This window comes from Notamacropus eugenii, chromosome 5 (genome assembly GCF_028372415.1).
Source record: "Notamacropus eugenii isolate mMacEug1 chromosome 5, mMacEug1.pri_v2, whole genome shotgun sequence".
Lineage (NCBI taxonomy): Eukaryota > Metazoa > Chordata > Mammalia > Diprotodontia > Macropodidae > Notamacropus > Notamacropus eugenii.
Genome location: NC_092876.1, coordinates 421,807,399 through 421,814,708, shown reverse-complemented (window position 1 = coordinate 421,814,708; position 7,310 = coordinate 421,807,399).

The window sequence follows — 7,310 nt, the reverse complement described above, 5'->3', positions numbered from 1 at the left end:
CTGTTAGATAACAATAGTGTGCCCAGATCCGGGACAATCTCGAGGGCGGGGAGAGCTCTCTCCCATCACGTTTCTCACGGGAAGAGGCGGAAATACACGAGATAGCTTGGTTCACCTTGATTCCCAGTCGTTTCCTGGGGGGGCCTCGTGAGAACTCTAAGATTTAGAAGTTCCCACCTTTACCCGCCCGAGACTGTCCACCTGGAATTGAGCTTCCATCCCCAGCACAATACTATTTGGTAATCCATTTGGAAATATTTTTAGTCAAACTAAGACAATTTTTTATACTCAGTCTATATTTAGAAAATATTTATTTTGTGGAGAGCATTTATTGAATGAGAATAACTCTCATTTTGGAAAATAAACCTTCTTGGTTCCTCAGTGGATCTTTAGACTTTGTTGGTAATAGGGGAGCTATATGAAGTCATTTATATATGAAGTCATATCAGAATCACTCTCTGTCTGAGGTCTGTTATCTATTTGCTTTAATATATTATATCCCTAATACTAATATACTAATTTCCCAATTTGCATTGGAACCCATAATATTGGAGCAGGTGAGTCTTCTTTTATGTATCACATGGAAGCCTTTAGGAAGAATATGGGAAATTCTTCTAGAAGATCACTATAAAGTCTAGAATCAAGGAATTACTTTGGTGACTTGAAATATTACTTGAGAAAGTAACTTTTGGTATAATTCTCACAATACAATGCATTTTGCATGTGATTTTACTCAATTCACATGATTTTTCATTACATAGAAAGCATGAACATTTTTTTCTGAAACTTTATTTTTAGTTTTCAATCCACAGGATTCTGAGTTCTAAATTTTCTTCCCATCTCTCCCCTCTCCTCCCCCAAGACACCACACATTCTGATTACCCCTTTCCCCAATCTGCCTTCCCTTCTATCACATCTCTCCCTTCCCTTAACCCCATCTCCTCTATTTTCTTGACTCAATTCCCCCAGGGTCTTTAGGGTTCCTAAAATGGACTGCTGCTGCCTGGGGCTGGGGTTAGGGCAGGACCCTGCTCCCTTCTCACCCAGGTGAAAGAGCTTTCTCACTGACCTTTGAAGCTGTCTTTGGCATTTGTGGATTGAGAAATCTGGGAATTGCAGCTGCTACATGTGATTCCATACCCTGAAGCCTGCTCTGGTCTTATCTATGCTGAGCCACGTGGCCAAGGCTGGGCTGCACTCCATGGGCTGGGGCTGAGCTCCACTCTGAGACCCATGCAATAGACCTTTCCTGTTGGCCTTCCAGGCTGCTTTGGGCTGGAAATCTCTTTCACCCTGTCGTTTTGTGGCTTCTGCTGCTCTAGAATTTGTTTAGAGTCATTTTTTACAGGTATTTTGTGGGCTATGGGAGGAGAACTCATGTAGTACCTTCTCCAATTTGTCTTGGTTAATATATGGCTATCTATTTTGTATAGAGAAGGAATCTGTTCAGAATGAGAAAAATTATTAAGTGAAAGATTGTACTTAACCAGAACTCACTTCAATACATAACAATATTCCTGCAGTATTGTAGTTGGAAGTATTTTTAGTCAAATTAAGAGAGTTATGTATCTCATCCATAGTCAAACAATAAATACTTTGTGAGGAAAATTTCTTGAATAAGAATAACTTATTTTGGTAAATAAAACCTAATTTTACCTTGGTGAAGCTTGCTGTAGTGGTAGCAATAGGGGAGATGTATGAAGTTCAGTCAATGATTTGAATCACACCTGATTCTCTCTCTCTCTCCCTCTCTCTCTTTGGAATGGTTCCATTTGAAATGATACCTCATATCCCTATAGAGCACAAATATACTTCCAAAGGAAAGCAAAAAACACAACTCCCATTCATATGCATTGGGACCTTGTAACCAAAAGCAAGGTGGGTTTTTTGTTGTTTTCCTTTTGAAATTCGGTTTCCCAGCCTCAGGCTAACTCATAAACATCTGAAGTATTAATCTTATTTGATATTAGGTATTAAGGCATGTGGGCTGTCATGCTTTTGGGCACTGAGCCAAAGAGAGGCCAAGTTTCAGTGCTTTGCACATGGGCTCTCTATGCTGAGCCAGTGAGGTAACTCACATGGGTTACTCATAGGGCTCAGCCAATCAGATGTCAAGTAAAAACATATATAAGCTGGAAGATTGATAACACCTTGGGGCTCACTCCTGAGAAATCTTGATGCCCTGGACAAGACTCTGGCAGCTGTTGTTAAGCTCCCCTATCCCCACCCCGACTATGAATGTGAACCCAGAAGAAGAAAATGAAGAGAAGAGACAGTGAAAATGAAGAAAAAGCATTGAATGTGGAGCATTGAGAAGGATAGTGGTGGAGGGGGCAGAGGCAGCAGCAGCTGCAGAGACTGCCTGAAGGAGCCTCCTGGTTGTGAAAATGAATTGAGCTGAAGGGCAGAGACCTGCCCACAGGAAGGAGGCTTAGTTTAAGCCTCCTTTTAGAGCTGTTGTTGAGGAGCCTCCTGGTTTTGAAAGTGAATTGAGATGGCGGTGCTGGTAATGTGTGGAAATATTGTGGTTGCCTTATTAAACTTTGTTTTCCTAGAGACAGAAGCTAGGGGCAGGAGTCCCTGGGGCCTGCTGTTTCTGGACTAGAGCAGGAGCAGGGAGAGCTTGGAGTGGAGCATTCCCCCTGAGCTGAGACATGGAGCAGGAGTGGAGAGTTGCCTGTGTATGAATTCAGCCAGGAGCTGGGAGCAGTTGGGCCACAAACCTGCAGAAGGAAGAGCTATGGAGCTTGAGACTTGGCCATTAGTCAAGATGGAGGTTTTGCAGCAAGACAGGAGCAGTAAGAGTGCTTTTCTGCCACCCCCCCCCCCACCCCCCCAGCCCAGGGAAGGTTTGGAATCCAGGATGTAGAATTGTTTCACCTGAGAGTGCCAGGTGGGAGCCTGCAACAGCAGCATGAGGAGAGGGACACACCCCCTAGAGGACTTTACTTGGATACTCTATTTTGATTGAGGGGATTGTAGCCTACTGTGACCCAGGGGTGGAATGTGTAGTATTCTCTGCTACCCCTAGGGATCTGCTATGTTAAGGCAGACCCTGGCCTGGGATCCCCTGATTGTATAAACAAGTTTAAGGAGGGGGGCATGCTATGTTATATACTGAATGCAATGATATATGCTGTGTGCCATGTTACATACTGAGTGTTATTTTACATACTGGATGATATGTTTTATTTAAGGTCGTGTGGCCAGCTTGGTAATAGGTTGTTATGGTATGGATTGTGAATGCTATGTTTTAGTTTCTTGAATAAAGTTCAGTTTTGAATAAATAGAGTGCTTATTATACCTGGAGATGGGTGCTGCCATGCTTGGTGTTACAGACCTATATTATTGGGTCACCTTAATCTTCTCTTATATGTGGCATTAAAGCCTTTAGGAAGAATGTTGGAATGTCTTCAAGAAAATAATTTTATATATATATATATATATATATATATATACATATATATATATATATATATGTACATATGTAGATAGATTGATAGATAGATACATAGATAGATAGGCATCAAGGAATGTCTACAATAACTTAGAATATTTTTTGAGAACAGGTCTTTGGCTATAATCCTCATGCTACTTGTAATTTCTCTCAATTCTAATGACTCTGGTCATTATTTGGAAAGCAAGGAGACCCTAACATGGGCATCTATGATTCCTTAACCAGTAAAATCTTAGAGTGACTCTTTTTCTGTGGAGTTGTTGTTATGTTATATCCATGTAGATTGCAAACATGCTTCTAGAGGAAAGTATGATTTAAAAATCATTCATTTCACCAAGACTTATAATATTGGGGCAGATTAGTTTTCTACTGTGTGTCATATTAGAAGCTTTAGAAGGAATGATGTAAAGTCTTTAAAAAGAGCGCTGTGTTGTGTATTAAAATTAAAGAATGACTTCAATTACTTGGAATATCCCTTAACAAAGACATTTTTGCTATAATCTTACCAAATCAGCATATTTTCCTTTTGAATCAACTCAATTCACATGACACTGGTTATTATATAAAATGCAAGGAGATCATAAGATAAAAGTGCATGTGGGTAAAAGAAATGTCTGGGTCTGCAAATGCAATACAAAGAAAAAGTCTATTGAACAACAGGAATTTGTCGTATAATACTCCTTGTGTTGATGGAATTTGTCTTGTTTAACACAAGGATATCTATAATGGATTAAAAAGGTAAAATATTTGGAATATGACAAATCATTCAATAGGAAGGATTGAGCTTAACCAAGACTCATTTCCTTTATTTAAATCCAATATATAAAAATATCCTCTGAGTATTCCAGTTGGAAGTATTTTTAGTCAAATTAACCAGGTTTTCTATCTCAATCCATATCTAAATAGTATTTACTTCACTGGAGAAAATTTCCTGAATGGTAATAATTCATATTTTGGCAAACAAAACCTAACGTAGCTACAATTGCTTGATGCTAAGATGATAATAGGAAAGATACATGAGGCCAAACAAATGCCTTAAATCGTAGCATATTGACTCCATTTCTGTGGTTTCCAGTTACATTACATTATTACATTACAGTACAATATTATAGCACATACATATGTCTAGAGAAAAGAAAAATATTGCACATCCATTCCTTTTCATTGGGTCATATTATATTCTTCTTCCACTACCTGTCACATTGCAGTCTTTAGAAGGAATACTGGAAAGATTTTAAGATGATTCCTCTGTAGTCTATTAGGATAAAAGAATGGCTAAAATGACTTGGGAATATTCCTTGACAAAGAGAATTTTGCAATAATCTTTACAAATAAGCATTCAGTGGATTCAAAAGCTAAATGTTTGATACAAATTATTCAATAAGAACAATTCAGCTTAATTGGAACTTTTAAAAATTTTGAATTTATTATATAACACTAATTTTTGAGTATTTCATTTGGGAGTATTTTTAGTTAAATTAAACTGGCTTGCTATCTTAATCAAATATCCAAAAATGTTGACTTTGTTGAGAAATTTCCTGAATGAAAATAACTTATTTTGTCAGGTAAAAACTAATGGTACCATTAAGTAACTTGATATAATGATGGAAATAGGAGAGATACACTAAGTCAAAGAAGTGCCCTGAATCACACCAGATTTTCCCCTTTTCTGTGGTATAGTTTCCATTTATAAAGATATAATATATCCCTATAGATGACACACATGCTTTTAGTACAAAGCATTATACAGAACTTCCTTTGATTTGCATCAGGACCTATGATATTAGGGCAGGTCCATCTTCCATTACATGTCACACTGCAGTTTTTAGAAGGGATTTTGGAAAGATTGCAAGAAAACTGCTTTGTAGTCTTATGGCAATGAAGGGATTGTTTCAATGATTTGGCTGCTTTCTTGACAGAAACTTTTGCTATTGTCCTTATGAATCAGCGCATTTTCCTTTTGATTCAACACAAATCAAATGACAGATATAAAACAAGAAGATCTTAACTTGGGTATTACATACTTTTACAGGCATCCTTGAATGACAGCAAAATTAATAGTGCTTTTATTGAAGAAAATATAATTGAATTGAATATGCACAGTTAGGCTGAAATTGAGCAACTGGAATTGAACACAATAGTTCCATTTCAATTAAAGTTGTATTGTTCTATTTTTCATTCAAATAATAAGAAGATATGTGCTCAAGAACCATTTTTCCTTTTGGAGGTTTTTCTCATTCCAAATGTTTTGCACTGATTTGATCTAGAGATATGAATTTGACCATATGGGTAAATTGAGAAGATGCTTCAGAGCCTGTATATATATAGCCTATAATGCTTTTATGTAGGAGTTTGCCTTGGGAAGCTAGGTGATACAGTGGATAGAAAGCCTGGCCCAGAATCAGAAAGACAAGAGTTTAATCTAGCCTCAGACACTTACGAGCTATGTGACCTTGAGTAAGTCAATTAACCCTGTTTGCCTCAGTTTCCTCATTTGTAAAAATTTGCTGGAGAAGAAAATGGCAAACTACTCCAGTATCTTTGTTAAGATGGTCATAAAGAAACAGACATGACTAAACCACCACCAACAAATATACAGGACTTCCAGGAGCAAAGATGACAGAGTAAACAGAAAATCTCCCAAACTGTCCCATATTAACCTCAAAACAAATATAAAATAGTGCCCCAAAATGAATTCTGAAATTACAGAACTGCAAAAAGACAAAGAGAAACTCTTCTAGCTTAAGAAAGTTGGAAGGCAGCAGGAAAGTTCTGTCTCACTCAGGTAAAGGGGGAATGCAATCCAGGGCAGAAAGTATCCTAGCAAGCCAACAGCAGACCCTGCCTCAGCAAGCCAGTAGGAGGTCCTGAGCCCCATTTTGATACAAGGTGAGCAGGTGAACACCAACATCAGGACCTTTCATGTACCTCAGCCTAGGTGGACAAATTGGAAGAGGTCAGCATTGGGACCCCTCCACATGCCTCAGTGCATCTCCAGGCAAATGGGCAGACTTCTGCAGCACTAAGCAGTGGCAGTCACCCCCACTGAACTCCACCCTCTCAGTGTAGCACCAGGTGAGAAGCTGGACCCTCACAATCTGTAGCATGAGAGTTACCCATGTGTCTTAGGGCAGCACCAGACAAACAACCAGGGACTGTTTCTCTGTTACAAGAAGCTTGGGACAGTGTGCTTTCCACCACATGAAAAGAGCTCAAATTTGAAAGAAAGGAAAAAGACTGGAAAAGATTAGCAAAAAACAAAAAAAGAATCTGGCCATAGAAAGTTATCATGGTGACAGGGGAGATCAAGATACCAATTCAGAAGAGGGCAACAATGTCAGAATACCTATGGGTAAAGCTTCAAAGAAGAGTGGAAATTGTGTTCAAGTCCAAAAAACTACTGGAAGAGCTCAAAAAGGAGTTTAAAAATCAAATAAGAGATAGAAGAAAAATTGGGGAAAAAAGTGAGAGTGACTCAAGATAATCATAAAAGAGTCAAGGGTTTGGAAAAAGAAAACAACTATGTCAAAAATAGAATTGGCCAAAGACAAGAAGGGATAAAAAAAAAATCCACCAAAGAAAACAATTCCTTAAAAAGTAGATTTGGCCAAATGGAAAAGAAGGTAAGAAAGCTAACTGAAGTACATAATTCCTTAAAAATTAGAATTGGAGAAGTGGAAACTGATGATTCTGTGAGACATAATCAATCCTACAAAATCAAAAGACTGAAAAAAATGAAGAAAATGGAAAGTACTTCATTGAAAAAATAACTGACCTGGAAAATAGATCCAGGAGAGATAATTTAAGAACCGCTGGACTTCCTGAAAGCCGTGATCAAAAGAAGGACCTGCTC